The sequence below is a fragment of the Vicugna pacos genome, chromosome 15 (assembly GCF_048564905.1).
Source record: "Vicugna pacos chromosome 15, VicPac4, whole genome shotgun sequence".
NCBI classification, from domain to species: Eukaryota; Metazoa; Chordata; class Mammalia; order Artiodactyla; family Camelidae; genus Vicugna; species Vicugna pacos.
This window is the reverse complement of record NC_133001.1, coordinates 46,593,109-46,617,896: the sequence shown is the minus strand read 5'-3', so window position 1 is coordinate 46,617,896 and position 24,788 is coordinate 46,593,109. Positions and strand designations below refer to the sequence as shown.

At 34.1% G+C, this 24,788-nt stretch overlaps 1 pseudogene; it reads left to right on the top strand.

The window, feature by feature from the left end:
- Positions 1–7,076: 7,076 nt before the first annotated feature.
- LOC102524892 (E3 ubiquitin-protein ligase Mdm2-like) overlaps positions 7,077–24,788 on the top strand; it is a 73,850-nt pseudogene continuing 56,138 nt past the window's right edge.

The window sequence follows — 24,788 nt, the reverse complement described above, 5'->3', positions numbered from 1 at the left end:
GTAGAGACCTCATTAATCATTTCTTAACAGCCCTAACTGCCAGCTAAAATAATAGAAAGGCCACTACTTATGAGTAAAGATCACACTTTAACGTAAGACCTACACTCAAAGAAGACTGAAATCAAGCCTTAACAGGAATCCCAGGGAAGAGAGAATTTGAAGGTTGTGTCTCATCAGATTTGAGGGACTTGGGGAACACTATCAGCATGTCACAGATCTGCGTCAGAAATCAAAAACAAGCCCACATATTTAAGGTAATCAACCTTTCAAGGCACTGCCTGCTGAAACAAAAACACATACTTTCCAGTCATGTTTCTATATGCCGACAATAAACATTCCAAAAAGGAAATGAAGAAATTAAATTAATGTATCATAGCATCCTAAAGAATAAAATATCTAGGAATAAACTTAACCAAGAAGGCAAAATACTTGCATGCTGAAAATTATAAAACATTGAAGAAAGAAATTAAGATATAAAAAACTGAAAGACATCCCATTTTCATAAATTGGATAACTGAATCTGGTTAAAATTTCAATACTTCCCACGGTGATCAGCAGATTCAATTCAAACAACATCAAAATCCCAATGATCTTTTCTTTTCTTTTCTTCTTCTTTGTCTTTTTTTTTTTTTTGCAGAAATGGCAAAGCTAAGCCTCAGAATCATATGGAATCAAAAAGAGGCTTGAACAGCCAGGTCAATATTGAAAAATAACAAAACTGGCTAGCTCATACTTTCTGATTTTAAAACTCACTAGAAAGCTGCATTAATAATAATAATAATAAAAAAACCAGTTTGGTTTTGGCATAAGGATAAAAATGGAGACCAAAGGAATAGAATTGACAGCTCATAAGTATGCCTATATATCTATTACCAATTGATTCTTCAACAAGAGTGACAAGATAATCCAATCAGGAAGAAATATTCTCTTCAACAGATGGTCCTGGGACAATTGAATATCCATATATGAAAGAATGAAGTTGAATCTCAATCTCAAAAGAAATATACAAATACTTCTAAATGGATCATACCCACAATACAACAACTAAAATCATGAAATCAATAGAAGATAATATAGAGGTAAATTTTCATGACTTTAGATTTCATTTTTCACATATGACACAAAAACATGTATAAGAGAAAAAAATACAGAGACTATCAAAATTTAAAAATTTGTGCTTTAAAGGGCATTATCAAAAGACAAAAAGGCAATCTACAGAGTGAAGAAACAACAGAACCCACAAAAAATATTTGATATCACTTATTTGATAAGGGTGGATTATCAAGAATATATAAAGAAATCTTACAAGTCAATAACAGAAAGACAAACAACCTAATTAAAAATCAGCAGAAAACTTACAGTGATATTTCTCCAAAGAAGATATTCGAAGGCCCAAGAAAGAAAAGATGCTCAACAACATTAGTTATCAGGAAAATGCAAATCAAAACCACAATGAGGTACCGACTTCATACCCACAAGGATGGCTATTATAAAAGAAAAAATGGAAAATAACAAGTGTTGACAAGAATGTAGCAAAATTGGGAACCTTGCATTTTGCTGGAGGGAATTCAAAGAAGCTCAGCTGCTGTGGAAAAAGAGTTCAAAGGTTCCTTAAAAAGTTAAATATAGAATTACCGTATAATTGCACAGTTCTACTCCTAGGTACTTACAGAAAAGAATTAAAAACAGATCCTTAAACAAATTCATCTGTGTAGCAGCACTATTCACAACAGTCGAAAGGTGGAAATGGTCCAAAGGTCGATCAATGGATTCTTGGATAAATAAATGGTGTTATATGCATACAGTGGAATATTCTTCAACCATAAAAGGAATGAAGTATCAATACACGCTACAACATGGAGGTACCTCTAAATCATTTTGCCAGCTGAAATAAGCCAAATGATAAAGGACAAATAGTGTATGATTTCATTTATATGAACTATTCAGAACAGATAAAGTCATAGAGACAGAGCACAGATTGCTGGGAGAGGGAAGGATGGAGAGAAACTGCTTAATGAGTGAGAGCCTTTACTTTGGAGTGATGGAGACGTGTTGGAACCAGACAGAAGTAGAAGTTGAACACCACTGTGAATATACTAAATGCCTCTGGATTGCTCACTTTAAAGTGGTCAATTTTATGTTATGTGAATTTCACCTCAATATTTAGTAAGCTAAATAAAGCAAAAGTGAATAGAATTAAATGGAAATACAAAGAAATTCTATATTGGAAATATAAATAAATGCACAATTTCTACTTCATAGAACACTTAGATAAATAATCATTAAGGATAGAGAATGTGGACTAAACAACAACAACAAATCATTATCAATCAACTTGACTGAACTGCCACTTAGAGAACACTGCACTTGCATACTGAAGAATACACATTAATTTCAAAGGAACACGCCACGTTAATTAAGATAAACCGTATGCCAAGCCGTGGAACAAGTTCAATGAGTAGTATATAATTGAAATAAGCAGAACATATTTTCTGACCCTTTGTGCTGAATACAATAGTATTCAATTAAAAATCAGTAACAATGAGATCACAAAGAAAATCTCCAAATCTTGGGAAATTAAACGGTATGATTTCAAATAATTTATAGGTGAAACATACATCACAGGAGAAATTAGAGACTATTTCAAACTAAATGATAATGAAAACAAACGATTAAAATGCAGGTAAGCATTCATGTAATGAGTTTTATAGCTTTAAATGCCAATATTAGAAAAGGAAGAAAAGTGTAAAATTAGTCATCTAATATTCCAGTGTGTAAAGGTAACAAAAAGAAAAATAGAGTATGCCCAAAATGAGAAAAGAAACGAATAAAAATAAAAGCAAAAGTGAATTGAGTAGAAAATGGATAAGCAATTCGGGAATCAGCACGTTTGAAATAGCTTCTCTGAAAAAATTAATAATATTGATAAAAACCCAAGAAGAATAATCAAAAAACACAAGACAAAATTTAAATTATCAATATTAGAAATGCACAAAGGAAACATGACTACAGATCCTACAAACACTAACATGACAATAAGAAGGTATTATAAACAACTTTATGGCAATAATTTTGATATTAATGATATTAATGAATTTCTTCAAAACAAGTGATACAGGGAGAAATTAAAAACCTGAAAAGCCCTATAGCTATTAAAGTAATTAAATCATAATCAGAAGCATTTCCATATAGAAATCTCCAGGCCTAGATGATTTCACTATGAATTTTATTAAACATTTAAGGAAGAATAATATCAATTCTGCACAAGTTCTTTCAAGACATAGATAAAGAAGGAACAATTCCCAATTAGTCTTCTGGGCCAGCATAATTCTAATACTGAAAATAAATTCTAAAAAATAATTACTGCTCAATATTTCATATAATACAGATGCAACATTTCAAATATTAGCTGACTAAATCTTGGAGTATTTAGTGAGGATGATATGTTACAGCCAAATGGGGATTATGTCAAGAGAGCAAAGATGATTTAACATAAACAATTAGGCAATGAGATTCATTATACTTACAGAATAAAGGTAAAAAATCATGGAAAGAAAGCATTTGACAAAATCTAATATCCATTCATAATAAAAAAAAAAACCTCAGCAAACTAGGAATCTAGAGAGAAATGGAAAATTTCCTCAATATTGATATAGTGCATGTATGAAAAATAGACATAAACATCACATTTAATGGCACCAAATTATTGGACACTTTCAAGCTGAAAAATGAGGGAAATTATTCATTATCATAACTTCTATTAAAGGTGGTAGTTTAATTTCTATGCATTAAAGCAACAGAAGGAAATGAAAGGTAAAAATATGATAAAATTAAAACTATAATTTTCAATGATGACATTATTTTATATGTAGAAAACATGAAATCCACAGAAAATATACTAGGATATGAATAAGCAAATTTACTAATGTTATAGAATTCAAGGTTGTGGTATCACAAAAAGGTATTTAGGTTTTGCCCCTGGTTCTTGACACAAAGCTCATACAACTTTTGGAGTTTCCTGGGTGATAGAAGTGTCTTCTATTTTCAATATGATTACTCTTGACAGGCCCCTAGATAGTTTCAGGATGGGGCTGGTCACCCGAGAAAGCAAGCCTTGAATAAAAGCCTGGACTTTCAGTTCCACTCCTCCAACCTTCAGAAAGGAGAGAGGAGCTGGGGATTGAGTCGATAATCAAGCGTGCCTCCATGATGAAACCTCCATGAAAAAAACTCTAAATGGCTGAGTTTGGAGAGCTTGAGTTGGTGAAGACGTCCACAAGCTGGGAGGGTGGCAGAGCCTACCTAACTCAGTGTGGACAGAAGTTCTTATGCCTGGAATACTTCTGGACTTCATTCTATGCACCTCTTCATCTGGCTGTTCATTAGCATCCTTTAAAATAAACTGGTAATAATAAAGTGCTTTCTGGAAACTTGTGAGCTGTTCTAGCAAATTATTAAATCTGAAAAAAAGGAGAAAGTTTTGGGGAATTCCTTGACACTGCGCCTTGACAAAGCTGAACAGAAGAGTGGGTAACTTAGACCCAATACCTGTGACTGGTGTCTGAAGTGAGGGCTTTCTTGTTGGACTAAGCCTTAAACACATGGAGTCTGAGGCTAACTCTGGGTACTTAATGTCAGAATTGAATTGGATTGGTGGACACCCAGTTGCTGTCCAGAGAGTTGGAGAATTGGTTGGTATGAGGAAAAAAAAAAACCCTAAGTATTTGGTGTCAAAAATTTTATGAGTAAAAACAGCTTAAAGGCCATTGCACAGAAAAATTAGTTATATTTCAATATATCATCAACAAACAATGTAAAACATTATATTTAGGCTACTAGTTACAAAATTATAAAAAAAATCAAAACTCTACAGAAAATACTAATGAAAGATGTGCAAGATCTCTAAATTGAAAACTACCAAACATTGGTGAGGGAAATTAAAGATTTAAATAAATAGGGAGATATGTCATGTTTATGGACCGGAAGACAATATTTTTAAGATGTCAATTCTCATTAAATTTCTGTAGATACAACCCAATTGCAATGAAAGCCCCACAAGGCTTTTGTTGTTGTTGAAGATATTGACAAACTGATTATAAAATTTACATGAAAATATTATCTAATAGGCAAAATTATCTTGGGAAAAAATGGAAGTATTTATGTCATTTGATTTTAAGACTAATGTAAGTTCCTGGTAATACAGTGTGGCATTGTTCTAAGATCACAAAACAGAGTTTATAATTATTCATAAATAGTCAGTCAATTGACTTTTGACCAACACCAAGTCAGTTAAACAGGAAAAGAAAAACTTAACATAAAAATGAGTGTTGAAACAACTTGAATTTCATTTGCGAAGAATAAAATGTGGTTCCTACTTCACTCTAAACACAAAAGTGTATTCAAAATGAATCATAGATTGAAACATGTTAAACATTAATGCTAGAACAATAGAGTATAAAAGAAAAATCCCAAATGGATGCCTTCATGGCATTGGAATAAGAAAGAGTTCTTAAACAGCAAATAAGCCTCAAAAGAACAAAGCACAAAAGAAAAAAAGATAAGTAGAATTTTATTGAAATTAAAATATCTTCTCATCAAAACATTAAAAATATGAACCTTGTATACAGAATATATAAAGAACTCCTACAAATCAACAACAAAAAAGACAACCCAATGTAAACAAAAAAGCACGAGAGATTTGAATAGTTACTCCACAAATGAAGACATACAAATGGCCAACAAACACATGGATAGGAAATTCATCATCAGGGAATGAAATTACAACCACAGTAAGATACCTTTTCATACCCAGTAGGATGGATAAAATAAAAAAAGATGGGCAATACCAAATGTTGACAAATACATGGAGCAGCTGGACCTCTAGAACCTTGTTGCTAGGAGTATAAAATGCTTCAACCATTTGGAGAACTATTTAGCAGTTTTTTTTTTTTAAGTTAAACATACTACATAACTCTGTGCCCTAGTTTGAATTTCCTCCCAAGATACTAAAGCATATGCACACACTGCCCAACACATTTCTGATAAAGAATCTTCCTTAGCAGCCTTATTCATAATGGCCCCAAACTGGACAAAACCCAATGCTTATCAACGGGATAGAATATAAACCAGTTGTGATACATTCATTCCATAGCCTGCTGGTCAGTGATGAGAAGGAACAGAGCAACGACATGACATGATTACAACAACATGAGTAAATTAGAAACCATTGTGTGGAGCCAAGGAATCCAACAGCACCTGATGTACATAAAGCCCCCATACAGGCAGGACTGCTATGTGGTGATCAAAATAAAAATTGTCCCAAGGGTGTGGCTGTGAAGATGGTTGACCAGAGGGCAACGTAAACTATCTGATTTGATGAAAATATTTGAAATGCTTTGAGTGGTAGTTGCATGCATGCGTAAAATTTAAAAAAAACAAAAAAGGAAATGAGCACTTCAGTTCTGTGCATTTGATCGTATATAAACCAGACCTCATTACAATATTACTTTATCAAAAAAGGTAAAGAAAGTCACAATCACAATGAAAATGGTCATCTGTCACCTCTTACCTTACTTTGATTCTTCTGGTAAAATGTTCCCTTAAGGTGGCGAGGCAGAGGGTGAATACAGGGCTTTTTTTAAACAAAAATCCTATCAGTTAATGTTTCAAATGATTGTTGTGGGCCCATACAATAGTGATAGTAAACGGATGACTATGTTGAACATTCACTAAGACTATGACCACTTTATACAGAAGAGGTAGAAACGTAAACAACTTGGTAAAATCATGTAGCTCGTAAACCATGAGCCCAGGAATTGAACCTTGGTCTGACTCCAGAGTCTCTGCCTTTAACCACTGCTCTGGTCTGCCTCCCCTACACTTCTTGCTGGAAAAATCGGCTTGAAATCCAACAGAATAAATGGACAAACGCAAACCACAGGGAAATAAGATAAAATACCTAAACATTTCCTCTAATGCATCATTCAAACTAAGTTGAAATGAGAAAAATGCAAATTCAGGGATAATGAGATCCCAGGCAACACTCACACGAATGGCCGTGATTGGAAAGGTGCAGGATGCCAGCTGTTGGTGAAGATGTGGTGAGTCAAGAACTCTGGATCATTGATCATGTCAGTGTCCTCAGCCATTCTGGAAACTGTTCAGCAGGTACTTCATGTAAGTAACTAGGCATTTGGCTTATGATTAATCATGCCCATTCCTGAGTGCATAGCTCAGGGAAGTTCTGTAAGGGGGTTTGTACACGGTAGTTGATTGCCATGGGGTGTTTGTAGGTGTGTGTTCTTGTAAGCAGAAAGCTGAGGGATGCTCAGTAGGAGGATAGATTAGTAATACATTATGGATCCAATGAAATACATTATAGAAGCAATGGACTAGGTATAATATACTACAATATAAATACGTTCTAAAATACACTTTAAAAAATAAAGTAAGAAAATGAGATTAAAGTACAACAACATGAATGAAAAGTCAAAGTTATACATGGCAAACAACACTATCCTGTATGTATATTTATGAACATATTCATGTACTTTTAGAGCGGAAATCTATTGATGTGGAAGAGGAATACAAATAGTGATTAGGAACAGAGGAAAAACATTTAAAATTGTAATCAGAGCCTTTTTAAAATCAATGATAACTGTTAGGTAACAAAAACAGGATAAACTAAGATCAAGCTCCAGACATTAAAAAAAAAAATCACTCTGAGGTTTAAGAAAAGTTATTTATCCCACTCCAGCGAACAATTTTTGGATCCAGTTCTGAGCAATTACACGTAGGACAGCTCCAGAGAGTGAATCACATACCTCAAAATAGTGAGTTCCGAAGTGTGTGTTTGTGAGTGTGTGTGTGAGTGTGTGTGTAAGTGCGCTCACACATGTGTGTGCTACAGACATGCATTTCTAGAGGAAGTCATCCTATGAGGCAAAATGGAGAGGAACCTGGATATCTTTGCTGTCCAATCAGAACCACAGTCCCATCCAATCCCTGGGTGCCATTAGTATCAGGGTATCCACATCTCCATAGAGACAAAGGTTTGATTTAGATCACCCTTTGCTGTAGTACATCCAGTGTTGTTCTATGGAAACACCTGTGTAGAAAAGGGGATTAAGTGGGGGTCATACACGCCTCCTTACTGAAAATGTTGAAATGTAAAGCTCAGTCTGCAAGCAACAGACAGCAACATTGCTGTCCTGCCTGGCCTCAGAGTTGGTTTTCTTTCAGATTCCTAGTATGATCTGTGCTTTCTAATGGGTGACAGCTCACATATGAGACCACTATCAACTTAAGGACAAACAACAGTCTGTCAAATCAATGAAGGAAGGAAGGAACAAACAGAAGAATGGACGAATGAAAGAACACAGTCTTTCATGACCGATTTCATCATGCACATCAGACACAATAGCTCGTCTCCTCTTACAGGACGTCTAAAAACGGCAGAAGCCAGAAAGCACAGGACAAAAGCAGCATCGGCAGGTGCGGGCCACCTACAGCACGGGGTGGCTGAGAACACAGTCCCTTAGCCAAGTCTTGAAAGAGGAAAGTACTAAACCACTGCCTAAAAACTGCAAATGGAAGCAATAATAGCTTCTCATCAAGAGAGGCACTAAATGGTTTGAAGTGGCAGTGGAGAGATCGTCTCTCATATGTTATCACGGGAGTTCATATTGATTCATTCTCTGTAGTTGAATTATCTTTGAAAAATTTATGGTGCATTTTTATGGCAATAGCCAATCATGCATATCATTAGTGTGGATAGCAAGGAGTTTAAGACAAGAGGAGACTGATGGCTTTTCAATTATTGATGTAAATGAATTGCCAAGTGTAGCTAGTTTAAGAAATGCAATAAAGAGCAAAAGTCAAGTCTCTGGCTCTGTGCACACACACACACAACCACACTAAACAAACTCATATTTCATCTTAGCAGTAAGAGAAGAAGGCAATTAAGTTACTTAAAATTTCAGACACCTCTGGAAATTTACATCATGAAGTGAAATTTTCAAAAAAACCCATTTTCATTGGTATTTAAAGGAGGGCTACTCAGAATTTCAAATTTACAGGGTGTTTCAGAGATTATCACATCCAACTCTGCCCTGCCAGTGCTTCAAGGTGTGTGTCACTGTCTCTGATTAGGTACCGACTCTAACTATAGATTGGTGGTGTGTACTGCCCACAGAAGGAAAGTCACTTTATGTGGCAAGTAAGCTTACCAATTTCAGAAACTGATTATTTGTCCACATATAATGTGGTTTCACCATTGATCTTTCTGGGTTTCCCTGAGCACATTATTCTCTCTGAACATAATACTTCTCATCTCTAAAATGGAAATAATAGGAATATTAGTTTATGAGATTGTGTTAGAAACTTACATGATAGCACATACTGCAAAGTTATCAGCAAACTGTTTTGGTTTATGTTATAGTTGTGCTGATGCTGGTAAAATCCATCTCTACTTCAGGGCCATGGGCACAACCTGGGCCCAACATTATCTATCACCCTAAAGCACCACAACGAATTCCTACTTTCCACACTCAGTCTAGTCCTCTGTACTACTTAGCAACTCTCTAACTTCCTTTTAATCAATTTTGTTTTCCATTGTCTCAGTACAATTCCAACATTTAACTCTTTGAGCTGCTATCCCATCCCATCCATTTTACATCCAGTAGGCATTGTAAGTTCCTAAAGAAATTTATGGGAGCAGATATTACCTATACCAATTTCTTGTGTACCCATTAACAACAAATATATTTATAGCCTTTACGTCTTTGCCCTTTTCCTTCCAGTCTCAAAGGGCACCTATTCAGGATCAACCAATAATCTTATGTACGCTCTTTATGCCACCCTTCCGCAAATCCAAAACCATCTTGAACTGATATATTTATTCTGAGTTCTGTGCTTTCCTATCATACTCAATGAGTAAATATCATTTGGGAGTCTCCACTTGGATGATGCATTGAAAACCCTTATTTAGCATATTTCTCATAGAATACTAACTTCCATCTCCAGCCTCTGTTCACACTGGTGGACCGACTTGGTTACTCAAGGCATATACCTTTATGTCATCCCTGAGCTCTCCTTTTCCATATAACTGGCATCCAGTTGCAAAGTTACGTTAGTTTTACTTTTTAAATGATTTCTCGAATCCATTTACTTATCTTCAACCTAATAGGTAACTATTCTAATTCAATCCTAATCCATCATGAGAATGACTGCAATAAACTCATGGCTGGTCTTCTTGACTCTTGTCTCACTAATGCAAAATCTAATCTCCATGTCACCCTAAGAGTCATATTTCTAAAGCACTTATCCAACAGCATTCCAAGGGTAAGCCTTTTATGATCTGACCCAACTTACCTCTTCAGCTACATTTCTCTGCATTATCCTCTCACACACTCTGCTGCTGTCAGACTAAGCTTCACGCAGGTGCACTCTGCCGCCTTTAGTGGTTTTGCACCATTTGTCTTCCTTTCTCTTCGGCTGGCTCCTATTACTTGTCCTCAATACATCAGCCTCCTGGACTCTGTCTAACATGCCAGACTGTGTTGTGTCCCCCTCTTCTGTGCTTTCCTATCACCTTCAACTACAGTTTTTTCTTTCTTGGTTTCTTTCCCATGGAAGCGTGAGTTTTCCAAGGGGAGGAGTATCCATTGGGTAACTGAAGATGAAATTACACTTTTTTTTTTTTCAGAAAGGGTGAGTCTAAACATCTATCATTATAAACTATAGGTATATTTATATGTGTTGGAACATGAGACTGGATATAATCATCTAGCACATCATAGAATGGAAAGACAGCTCTGGGGAGGACCCTGAAGAACATTACCAAGGTCACTTTATATTTCACCAAGGCCATGGAAAAGCAGGAAGAAGCAATTTTCAGGTGTACATGAGATTTTAGGGCAACAAGAAAACCAGAGAGAAAAATGGCAGAGGGATCTTAATGTGTTGAAGTGAGCTTTCATTTGTGGAGCTATAGCTAATCCATAAAGAGAATTATCTGCCTGCAGTTGGTAAGGATGACAAAATATGAAAAGCCAAATCAAGGACATTGAAGTTTAGTGTGGTATTTAAACTGTGCAAATACAGAAGCATCTTAATAGGATGAATTTGTCAGGGGAAGGAAGTGAACGTAAGAAACAAAACAAAACAAAATTGCCTATCAAGACAAAGAAAGTAACATGCAATTAATAAGACTCACAAAACATACAAAGGATGAATTTGGCCCTTCAACAAATTCTTTATAGCAGATCAAATTGGACTGAGAAAATCACAGTGTATAAAGCATGACTGTTAACAGATCCTTTGTTCTGAGCCCCACCTCCCACCCAAACCATGAGATTCCTTGATTCATTAATACCAATGGGTTTATTTTTATACAGGTTAAATCACCTGTTGTTAGAATGTGGTTCTGGGTCATTACACAGTGAATTTTAATAAATTAAACCTTCTGTCCTTTTCAAAAGCAACACATGGGTCAACAACTATGATTAACTTGTCTATATTAATAAGTGGTTATTTCTAGGATAATTACAGTTTCTTCTAAATGATTTGTATAAATGGGAAATGCCTTTAAATAGTTCCAGGTTATTTATATCCTCACCTTTGATATGTCCTGTGTGATCTAATATCTGTGTATGGATACCCAGGGGTTCTAACTTTAATATTTAACTAAATAACCTGAGTCATTTTTTTCCAATAAGGGAGAAGTGCAGTATAGTGGTTAGAAGCATAGGGGAACAGATTGACTGGGTTGGAATCCTAGCTCTGGTTCTAGGTCTTTGACCTTGAGCATATTGTTACCCTTTCTGTGACTCAGTTGCTCATTTGTAACCTGGAAATAATAATAGTACTTACCCACTAGAGTTATTCTAAATATGAAATAAGTTTATACATATCTACACACACATATATAAAGTGCTATATAGGAAAAAATATTATGTAAGCTCTTAGAACTGAGTCTGGTATAGGATAGGCACTTAATAATGTAACTATTATAATTTCAATCATTCTACTTCCCATTTTACACTGAGCAGCATTGCTTGCTTGTTGACTTGTCATGGTTATTTCCTCAATAATAAGGAGGTAATTAGGTAATAAGGGGGAAGGTAAACAGAAAATACGAAACTAAAAGAACAAAGGAAGAAACTAGAACATAATATATAATATACTCTGTATAACACCTTACTATATAATACTAGCACTTAATGTCATTTTCTTCAAACTCGGGTAAAACATAGCCTTTGAACTTGGATATTTCTATTTCAAATTCTCAAGTGCTGAAAGAGATGGTCTTTTTACCTGATGGCTTGGCAGGCATGCAAAAATATTTTTTAAACATTGAGGAAAATAAGGAAAGCCCATTTCCAAGCTCTGAGAAAAGTGTCCACTTGCAATGAGGCAGGAAGATCTTGACTGAAGCCTGAGTCATATCCTTTGGGCCGTTGTGAAATAGCACGTTTTCTACAATTCCACCGTCTCGACGCTAATGATAAGGCTGGGCGTGATTCGCCTCGTCTCCTCGGCGGAGTTGCTACGTTGATGTGTGCCCACTTGTTTTCAGATGTATTTGAGTGCCTGTAAGTTGCCAGAAAGCTGCTAGATGCTGGGAATACAAAGATGAACAACATGTGAGTGTCTTTGACCTCAATATTTTTTCCCAATTACTAGGGGAAAGGTCACAGAGCTAGTTACGAAGCTAGGATGTGTGAAAATATAATTCCAACAGCAGTACCACGGGAGAGGATTGCTGGGGGAAAATGGCTTGTACGAAATGCTTTTAAAGCACATGAAGTGAATGATGAAATTAATTGTGGGAGGGAGAATACTCAGAGCAGAGGAGCATGTTTGTACAAGACTTCACCAATTGAATGATATTTTAAAGTGGTCTTTGAAATAAGAGTCATTTTCCCAGACTGGGGAGAATGATTAAAATACATCACTCAGCAGCTTCAAAAACCATTAGGCCATCTGTGGACATTCAGAGGGTGAGGTCTGCAGTCCAGCGGAGTCCAGACTAAAGGGATCCATGGGTCTGGCTGTAAATGTTAGGTGTTCATGAGACAGAGAGCGTACTTTGCCCTGTAATCGCCCAGGAGGTAAATATGATTAAGAATCAGAATCATATATGCTATATTTTCATTTTAGAAAAACTGCCTGAGAGGAAGTGAGGAGATCAATGGGGAAACTCTAAGAGAAGAGAACTTAAATCAAAGTGGAGTCAGCAGGAACGGGAAAAAGGAGAATGGATTGGAGAGATCCATACATTGTAAAAATTAAGAGGACTTGGTGGCCAATGAGACGAGAAGATGTCATATAAGGAAGGGACGAGGATGACTCCATGGTTTCCAGCGGAATGCTGGAATTACATCTTCAGGTATCAAAACAGCAGGTTGGTAAGAAAAGATGGTGATGCTGGTTTGGACTGCGGTGCATGTGATGGGTCTACAGGACATCTGAGAGCAGATGTTCATGGGCTGTGGAAATAAGACTCTGAAACACAGGGAGGATTTTGGCTTCATGATAGAGATTCAGAACATAGGTGTTTAAGTGTAGCATGCATTAAGCCAGAAGAAAATAGAAAAGGAAGGGAAAAGAATGAGAGTTTACAAAAGGTCAAATTGAAGGTGAAGAATGAGCTCCAAACAGAAAATGATTGAAATGTTGTGGCCGGAGAGAGGGGAGAGACTGGTGACTCATAAGCTAAGAGAGGCATTTTAAGATGGACAGGGCCTTGTTGGGGCTCTCACACTTTCTGGAGAAGTCAGGCTAGAAAGTTTGAAAAGAAGCTAACAGACATTTCTGATATCGGTTTCACTGGATGAATGGGTGGTGAGGTTGAGGTATAAATTGGAGCTTAAAAAATATAGTCATGACTGGGACATTCTGCTGTACACCAGAAGTTGACACATTGTAACTGACTATACTTCAATTAAAAAAAAGATAGATGAAGGGTTTAAATTCAAGATTTGAGTAATGCAAAGAAAAAGAGGGTTATTTCATTGAAAACAAAGAGATAGACTCAAATATGGGGAAGTGTGCTATAAATGATAAACACATTACAAAAATGTAATGGGCTGTGAAATAGAGTATTCATAAGACGAAGGCAGCCTTACTGATGTGGACTTACTCTCTGCTGATGGGAACTGGCAAAAGATTCCAAAAAACCATGTCTTCTGTTTAACTTCATGTGTGTCTTTTACAGCCATGAACAAGGTATGGAAAAATAAATATGGCTCCAATTTTCCATGTTTATCTCCATTTCTAACACCTCTGTAAAGGCTTCCTGAAGGATACACAATTCTCAAGAGCCAGATCGTCCCATCCCGGGGTTTATTACCCCAGCATTGTTCTCCACTGGTTACATTTGAGATTTGCAAATATTAACCTCTATATATAAAAATAGATAAAAAGCAAATTTCTTCTGTATAGCACAGGGAACTATATTCAATATCTTGTAATACCCTTTAATGAAAAAGAATATGAAAATGAATATATGTATGTATATGTATGACTGGGACATTGTGCTGTACATCAGAAATTGACACATTGTAACTGACTGTACTTCGATTAAGAAAAAAGAAATACAACATAAAAAAGGTAGGAAATATCAGAGGCACATAATAAAAAGGGGTGAATAATTTAAGTCAGAAAAGGATTTGGAGAAGAGATATTTGAGTTGGGTCATGAAAAATGGTCAGTTTCCTCACTCAGCAAAATGCTCATTGAATACATAATTGAATAATCAAGACTTGAAAACTTTCTAATATGCCTCTGTTATTACTAACATCAAACACAAATAAATTGTTTCAGAGATTGAAAAAAAAAAAAAAACACCTTGCATGGAAGTCTCTAGTTTCTTTCGTTTCCCGCACAAGCTCATACTTAATGAGGACTGCGTTTCTTGTTTAAATTCTAAAGTTTGTTTCTTATTGAAAACAAAGGGAACAGAAAACAAGCAATACTAAGTGCTGACAAGTCCCTAGAGGCATGTGATTCTCTTGTTGTTTAAAAGCTCTCTGTAGCCTTTGTGGAATTACCAAGGTTCATTCCATAGACAAATAAAAAAAAAACACACTTCTGTAGTGACAATTCTATTCGCCTTTAAAGAGAAAAAAAAAATCAAGAAAACAAGAATAACTTAAAAGTCTAAATGTTTGGTTTCAGGCTATATTTTACTTTTTGTCCCCCTCCAATCAATCTTGAAAACCTATTTTAGCTTTTAAAATATAAACCTAGACGATATCAAAGGAAGAAACTCTAACCTAAAAACAAAACAGAATCTAACCATTGAAAAACGGGCCTTAGAAAGATGGGATGGCTGTGCCTGTGGTTTATACTAAGGAAAAAAAAATCAATTTTATTGAAATTTCCTGTTTATAGTATTTATATAACCTCGTTTGGATCCTATCTGATTTCTTATAAAATGATATTGTTTTCATATGAAGAAAGTACGGGAACCGATTTTATGCAATTTAGAAACAAACATATATTCCTAACTTAAATTTATGCAGGGATTCTGTCTCTAAACTGACCAGTGCTTTGTCAATAACTCCCTGGGGTTTCCAGAGACTATTTTCACTTCTCAGCCTCGTCCCTTTCAGACAAACCGAGCACCAGTTATGTGGAGTATTTATAAAACTCTCCTCAGCATCAAGTCTGCACGTGGCTCCAGAATTTTGTGAACATCTTGTTATGCCGTCCCTTTCGCTCTCTGGCTCTTTGGCCCTTTTGGCTGACACACTGAAAATGTATGTAAAATATATCATGTTGACCCAGAATTCCTCAAGTGCTCATTCTCCTGGAGGAACTTCAGAATTTAACTGTCAAGAAGCAGCAACAACAAAACCAGGGAAAAAACAAACAAACAACAAACACATTTATAATGTTCATTGTTTTTGTTCAAAAAAAAGTGAGATACTCACCTGTTTAGTCATCACCCCCTTTCCTGTTTTTTTTCATACTTTTCTTCCTTTAGGACCCAAACCTTTCAAGGTATGCTTATTTCTAATTCTTATAATGTTTTGTCCATGCTTGACAAATGACATGTCCCCTTCTACTTGACTACTGGAGTTACGCAGAAAGCTGCTGATTTTTCACAAGGGAAATTTTTATTTTGAACACTTTCAGATTTACAGAAAAACTGTGAAAATAGTACAGAGTTTCCATATATCCTGCATCATTTCCCCTGTTGTAACATCTTAAATTCAAATAGTACATTTGTTACCAAAAAATAATGAATATTGACATTATTATTACCTAACGTTCATAATTTATTCCTCAGCTTTTACCCAATGTCCTTTTTGATTCCCAGAGTCTCATCTAGATGCCATATTGCATTTAATTATCATCTCCTTAAGTTCCTCATGACTATGACTAGTTCTCAAACTCTCCTTGTTCTGGCGACCCTGACAGTTTAGAGGCAAACAGATCAGTAGTGTGCCCTTCCACTGGGAATTCTGTGATGTTTCACTCATGATTAGACTTGGTTTATACAACCTGAGGAGAAAGATCACAGAGGTCAAGTGCCATTCTCGTCCCATTACATCAGGAGCACGTGCTGTCAGTATCTCTTACCGAAGTTCAGTGATGCTAACTTGGCCACTGGGCTGAGATAGTGTTTCTCCAGCAGTTAAGTTACTCTTTGCCCCTCCCTTCCATACTGTACTCTTTGGAAGGAAGTCACTATGCTGAGCCCACCCTTGGAGAGTGGGAGGGTATAGTCTATCTCCTTAAGGGTAGGCTAGCAACATAAATAATTTGGAATTGTTTGGTGTAAGTGATTTGTCTCGTCTCCCTATTTCTTTATTATCTCAATTACTTATTTTTATCAGAATGGACATGAGGACATTTATTTTATACTTTGGATTATCAACCAATATTATTCTATTTAGGTACTCAAAATTTTGCAGGTTTGACCATGAGAGCTCTTTGTGTTGGCTTCTATGTTCCTTTAATATACTTCTATTATTGTGTTGTTTTCTGGCACTAGAAGATGGTAGGGATATAGGTAGCTAGCTGGCCATCTAGGTAGCTAGCTGGATAGATACAGAAATACAGATCTATATAGAGAGGCATATAGCTAGAATTATCCGTCTATACCTAGCTGTCTGTTATTTTAAGGGTTCTTTGTGTAGTCTGGATACAACGCCTTTATCAGGTATGTGTTGTGGAAATACTTTCTTCCAGTTCATGGTTTGCCTTTCATTCTGTAACCAATTTTGCAAAACATAAGTTTATTTTTTTATTTAAATGAAGTCAAACTTATCAATTTTTAAAATAAATTATGCTTTTGATGTTATCTAAAATCATTGTTTAATCCAAATTTACGTACCTTTCTCCTATTTTTTTTTACAAATTTTATCGTTTTGCACTTTACATTAGATCTATGATCCATTTTAAGTTAATTTTTGAAAAGGTATGAAGTCTGAAAGAAGGTGTTTTTTTTGTTTTGTTTTGTTTTTATATGGACATCTAATCATTCCAGCACCATTTGTTGAAAAGACTATCCTTTCTTCATGGAATTTCTTTAGATCCTATTTCAAAGATCAGTCACTATATTTGTTTAGGCTTTCTATACTATTCTGTTGATATATGTATTTTTTCCCCAATATCACACTCTCTTGATTATTATTTCTTCATAGTAAGTCTTGAAATCCTGTAGTGTGAGTCCTGCAACATTATTGTCCCTTTTTAGTGCTGTATTGGCTATTCTGGGTCTTTTACTCCATATTCACTTTAAGTTCAGTTAATTGGTACTTATGAATTAGCTTGATGGAATGTTGATTGTGATTGCATTAAATCTATAGATAAGGTTGGGAAGAACTGACTTCTAACAATATGTGGTCTTCAAATCCATGAACATGGAGTATCTCTCCATTATTGAAATCATGTTTAATGTCTTTCATCAGAGCATTGCAGCATATAATTCTGTATATATTTTGTTAGATTTATACCTAAACATTTCTCTTTTTTTAACTAGTTGTCAGTTTTTATCATGAATGGATGTTAGAGGATGTTAGATTTTGCCATCCAACCCCCTCACATCTATTGATATGATCATGTGTGTTTTTTTCTTTAGCCTGTTGATGTTGTAGATTACATTGACTTTCAACAAAATCAAAAGTTGTCTTTTTTTTAAAATAATATAATGATAAAACTCTAGCCAGGCTAAACAAGAAAAAAAGAGAGAAGACATAAATTACCAATATCAGAAATAAAAGAGGGGACATCAATACTCATACCATGGACTTTAAAATGATTAGAAAGGATTACTTTGAATAAGTCTATGTCTACAAATTCAATAACCTAGATGAAATAAGCCATTTCTTTGAAAGATGTCAAGTATCAAAATTAAGCAAATATAGGTAATCCGAATAAGCATACGCCTATTAAATAAATTGAATCAAATATAAATAACAATCTTCTCCATTATAGCACCAGGCTCAGATAGTTTCACTGGTGAATTCTATAAGCATTTAAAGAAGAAATGATATCAATATTCCACAATCTTTTCAGGAATATAGTCACAGAGAGAACATTAAAATTTATCCTATGGCCAGCAATACTCTAATAGTAAAAGTAGATAAAAAAACACACTACAAGAAAGGAAAACTATAGACCAATATCTCTCATGAGCATACAAGCAAATACTCTCAACAAAATATTAACAAGTCTTATTAAAAATGTATAAAGAGAACTACACACCATGAGCATGTGGAATTTATTCTAGGTATTCAGGACTGGTTCAACATTTGAAAAGAGTGTGCCATCTAATTTTTTTTAAATTATATAATTTATGTCACTCTTTTGCTTTGAGGCACTAAAGACTTTTCCTTTATCATTGAAGGCTATTAATTTTACAAGGATATATAGCATAGCCAAAACAGAGCCCTATTTTCAAGACACGTATAGTAAGGACAAACCTTGGCAGCTAGATGTAGAGATAGGTCATTAATGGGAAATGGGTCCTTAATGTGCCGTGTTGTTAAGTAAATATGCCCAGAGTAACACCTCACTATTCATTCACTTACAAAAAATAAGGCTTATAATCATAGACAGTCAATACAGGTGGATGTTGAAGACGTATTTTGGGATCAGTGGTGGTCTTTTACTTTCTGGGTTGCATTGGATTGATTCTCAGATGCTTATTTAGTTAAAAAAAAAAGATGCCTTTCCTGGTTTAGACATGTTTGGTTCTCACTTTTACAGTACATGGTTGGCTCATCTTGAGTAATTTTGAATAATATGGGATATATCTTTAGATAATATCCTCCATTCAATGATAGGTAAAGACTGAGATAATAAACTGTTGTTTGAAGACATTGGAGGGTTTTATGTTTTTAACTTTCTGAGAAGCTCTATGCTCATTATCAGTCAGTAGATGGATAGAGTTAGTGCTAAATTGTCCAGATCAATGGACTATAAGAAGTGGTCATCAGTATTTTGGAGAAGAGCATTTAAGTGTTTGGTATGAGATTTGGAAGAAAATAAGATAGAATGTTATAAATCATTGAAGCATTATTTCTACGTAAACTGATTTTCTCCAAGTGAAAACAAGTAAGTTGTTTGATATGCTTAGTCATAGGGGTCTTTAAGAAAGCTGAGCATAAATCTACTACATATTAGTTACTAGAGTAAAGAATTTGGCTACAGATTGATCCAAAGTATATTGTTTAGTTTAGGCATTATTGAGAAGCAAGGTATAACTATTTATTCATTGCTTTGCATATCTATGACAAATCTATAGGCTTGAAAATTAGGTTTTTTATTAGCTTAGCATATTACAAGTAACTGGTACAAAATTACATAGGTATTTTTTTCTAGCATCTTTCTCAGCTTTTTTTCTGGTTACTACTACCTGGAGACTTTCCTTGGCTTTACTTTTAAGATATTGGGCAAGTTTAGATAACAATTTGCAAGTATTAAATTGGACTCTTACGGGCTCTGCTCCAATTATTCTGCCTAAGCCTTGGAATTTTTTGCTTGTGGGGATTCTGAGACCATAGATAATTCTTCAGTTATTTTTTGAATTATACAGAGTGTAAGTCTACTGACTTCCAGATCAGCTATAATTTGATTGTATGCTGGAGAATTTTCTGGGACTTCTAAAAATAGTTCTTCTGCAGTACATTTTATCTGGTAGTTCCATTTGCAAAAACTTCTCTAGCTATTAAATTTGCAGGTTTTTTATAAAAAAAAAAAGGAGGAACTGTACTTCTGTAATAGTCCTAAAGTGTAAGTTCCATGTTAAGACATGAAATGCTTAGGACAGTTAGAATTCTCCCTACTTGAGTGGATTTAGTAATCAAAGGGATATGACGTTCTATCTTAGTAGGGTTAATGGTAGAGTTAATGGTAGTGACAGCCATGTAAAATAAGAAAGCTATATAGCTTAAACTTAATCAAAACTATCTATACAAATTTTCTTTACAAAACACTCTCATAATTTTGAATAGACACAAGACAGAAAAACATTCAGGATTCAAACAAATTTACATGAAAGTAAAGAAAGCAGAATAAATACACTCATTTGTAGTGTACCTCCAAATCAATAGGTCTAATTCTATCTGATGAAGGCCTATGTGCATATAGACCTCATAATAGCAAAATAAATTCATAAAATAAAAATTAATTATATATTTATCTTTGAACAATTATATTAAATTTGTTGTACTAGGAATCTTAGTTTTACTTATGTTTCAAAATAATTGCTACACTAGTTACAATCTGAAAACTAAACCAAGAAAACAATTCCATTAACAATGTCATAAAAATAAAGTACTTAGAAGTAAATTTAATAAAGGAAGTATAAGCTTTGTATACTAAAAACTAAAAATAGTTGCTGAGAGAAATCATCATAAATCTAAATAAATGGAGAGACTTCTTATTTTCATGAATTGTAGAATTTAATATTAAATAGCAATTTTGTCCAAATTGATGTAGAGATTTTGTGAGGTCCTAATATATATCTTAGTAAGATTCTGTGGTAATTGAAAAGCTGATCTTAAAAATTATATAAAAATACAAAAGACCCAGAGTAGCCAAAAATTCTTTAAAAAGAAGAACATTGTTGAAAGACATTTTACTTGTAATGTAAAGCCACAGTAATTAAGTAGTGTGGTACTGGCAAAGGACAGACATACAGGTTAATGGAGCCAAACTAACAGTCTACAAATAAACTCTTAAATTTATGGTTAATCAATTTTTAGCAAAGAGGCCAAGACAATTCAATAAGAAAGAATAATCTTTTCAATGAACAGTGCTGAGACAATCGGCTATCATAAAAAACAAACTAAACAAACATACAAACAAACAAAAACTTAAACCCCTTACCTCACACCATACACAACTATTCACTCAAAGCAAATAATATTTCTAAATGCAAGAACTAAAAAAATAAAGTTTTAAAAAGAAAACATAAGAGATCATTTTCTTGATCATGAGTTAGGCAAAGAGATTTTAGATACCAAAAGCATGAGTCATAAAATAAAAATGACAAATTGAACTGCATTAAAAGATAAACAAAATTGTGCTTAAAATTAGGCCATTAAAAAATATTACACGGGGAGAAAATAGTTACACATCTTCTATCTGATAAAACACTGATATCCAGAATACATAAAGAATACTTATAACTCAATAATAAGAAGACAAAACATCCAATTAAAATTGGATAAAACATTTGAATAGGTATTCACAAAATAAGACATGTAAATAGCTAATAATTGTGGGAAAGGACACTTACAAGCATTAGTCATTGTGAAAATGTAATTTAAAATCACAATGAAGTCCACCCACTGGCTATAATAAAAAGATGTATAATACTAAGAGTTGGTGAGAATGTAGAGAAACTACAACCACTACTGTGTTCAACAGTTTTTCAGTGTCCTACAGAGTTACACATAGGTACTCATAAAACCAAGCAATTTCACTCCTAAGAATCTAACATCGAAATGAAAATGTATATCTACATAAAAACTTGGAAGACTCATAGCTGCCTTATTATTGTAGCCAAAATTTAAAACAATCCAAATATCCATCAACTGGAAAGTAGATAAGGAAAATGTGGCACATCCAATACCATGGCATAATATTCATCAATAAAAAGGAATATCTGAAATACTGATACTCCAGTATAAGTGTACCTCAAAAACATTATGCTAAGTAAAATAGATTCTTTCTCTGTTACTTACAGACACACACACACACACACACACACACACACACTATATATAATGGGTTATTCCATTTATACGAAATATCCAGGAAAGGTGCATTAACATACACATAAGGCAGATCACTGGTATCCTGGGACTGAGGAGGGGAGTGTGGTTTGTCTGAGAAAGGATTCATGGGGATTTGAGGTAGTGATGGAAATTTTCTAAAACTGGATTGTGTTGATATTGTTCAAACTATAAATTTCATAAAAATCATTGAATTATACTGTTCAAGTGAGTGGGTCAATTTTATGCTGTAAAATTACAGTTCAGTAAAGCCTTAAAATAACATCCTGGTTATATTTTTTCTCTCTTTTTAAATATAAACTATATGTAAACAAGTTAGTTTTATGATACTTAAGAAAGGAGAATTTATTACTTCTGTATGCTAGAAGAAATGCATCATTTAATTAATCTTTTCAAATAATGAATTTGGTTTTCTAAATTAACCCTATTGTATTTGCTCACATATTATTTCATTAACTTAAAAACTTCCTTATTGAGAAATTAATATATAAAATTCACCCTGTTGTGGCCTACAATTCAGTGGTTTTTGATAATTTGACAGAGTTGTGCAACCATCACCATGATCTAAATTTAGAATATTTTCTTCATTTCAAAAAAACTCATATCCACCATTAGACATTTGCCATCCTTTCCCTCTCCCTCCTAAACCTAAGCAACCACTAATCTATTTTAGGTCTTAATAAATTGGTCTATTCTGGATATTTGTATAAATAAAATCATATAATATGTGGTCTTTTGTGACTTGCTTCTTTCATTTAGAGTATTTCAAGGCTCATCCAAGTCTTAGTGTGTATCAGTGCTTTTTATGGGAGGCAACATTCCATTGTATGGATATGTCACATCTTATCTTTCTATCTTCAGTGGATATATATTTGCACTGTTTCCACACTTTGGCTATAATGCTACTGTGAATATTCATGTACAAGTTTTTGTGTGGACTTAACGTTTTCTCTTGGCTACACTCTTGAGAATGAATTTGCTGGGTCATATGGCAACTCTATATTTAACATTTTGAGGAATTGCCCAACCATTTACCAAAGGGAATACACCATTTTACATTCCCATTAGCAATGTTTAAAGAATCCAGTTTCTCAATATCTTTGCCAACACTTGTTATTGGCCTGTCTCTTTGATCGTAATCATCCTTCTGAGTGTGAAATGTTATTTTATTGTGGTTTTGATTTGCATTTCCCTATTGATTAATAATGTTGAGAATCTTTTCATGTGCTTATTAACCATTTGTATATGTTATCTGGAGAAATATCTACTCAAATTCTTTGTTTATTTTTTAATTGAGACATTTTTAAAAAATTGTTGAGCTGAAAGAAGTTTTGTATATTCTAGATATAATCTCTTAACAGATATATGGTTTATAAATAAACTTTTCACATTTTGTTGGTTGTCTTTTTCTTGATTGTGCCCTTTAAAGAACAAAATTTTAAATTTTTGATACAGTTCAATTTACCTATTTTTAAAATTATACTTGTGGTTTTAGTGTTATATCCAAAGAAACTTTGCCTACTCAAGATTACAAAAATTGTACCTGTTTTCTTCTAAGTGTTATATTGTTTTATATTTACATGTAGATTCTCAATTCTTTTCATCATTCCATTTGTATCTTTTATTTTGGGGGGATATAATTATTTTTTTTGTTTAGTTATTTTTGAGTTATTATTTTGTTATTTTAGTTATTAGTTATTTTAGTTATTATTTTGTTAGTTATATATTGGAGGTAGTAGGGATTGAACCCAGGACCTCATGCATGCCAAGCATGTGCTCTACTACTGAGCTGTACCCTCCCTGCTTTGACTCTTTCCAAGTTAATCTTTGTATATGGTATAGAATAGGAGTTCAAACCCAGTTTCTTGCATATGGATATCCTGTTGTCTTAGCACTGTTTGTTGGAAAGTTCTTTCCCCCATTTAATTATCATGACACCCTTGTTAAAAAATCCATTGATGATATGTACATGGATTTATTTCTGGACCCTTCAATTCTATCTAATTGATCTATACATCAATTCCTCCCTGTTTCAGTATTTCTTAACTTGTTTCGTTTCCTTTCTTAAAATTTACTGTATTGAATTCTTCTAGTTTTTTAAGTATAATTAGCTAATTCATTGTCAAATATTCACACCATACACAAAATGCATTTAAGGCTACAAGTTTGCTTCTAATTACCACTCTATTAAATCTAAATAAGTTAAACATTGTTTAAAAAACAATACAAACATCTTACAATTTTTACTTCGGTCTTTGTTTTAACCCGTGGATTACTTAGAATCCTGCTTTGTTGTAGTCATACATACTTTATTTGTTTATTTGGTTGATTGGTTAGTTTGCTTTCACTTTGTTGTTCATTATTGCCTTTTTATTTTTCCATTCTGGTCACAGATATATTCTTCCTAATCTTAATTCATTGGAATTTGTTGTAAATATCTCTTACTTATAAAAGACTACCCTATGAGTAGTTTTCTGATTGTTGCTATGAAAGGTTTCTGAGGAACATTTACCCTGAAACAGATTGTAA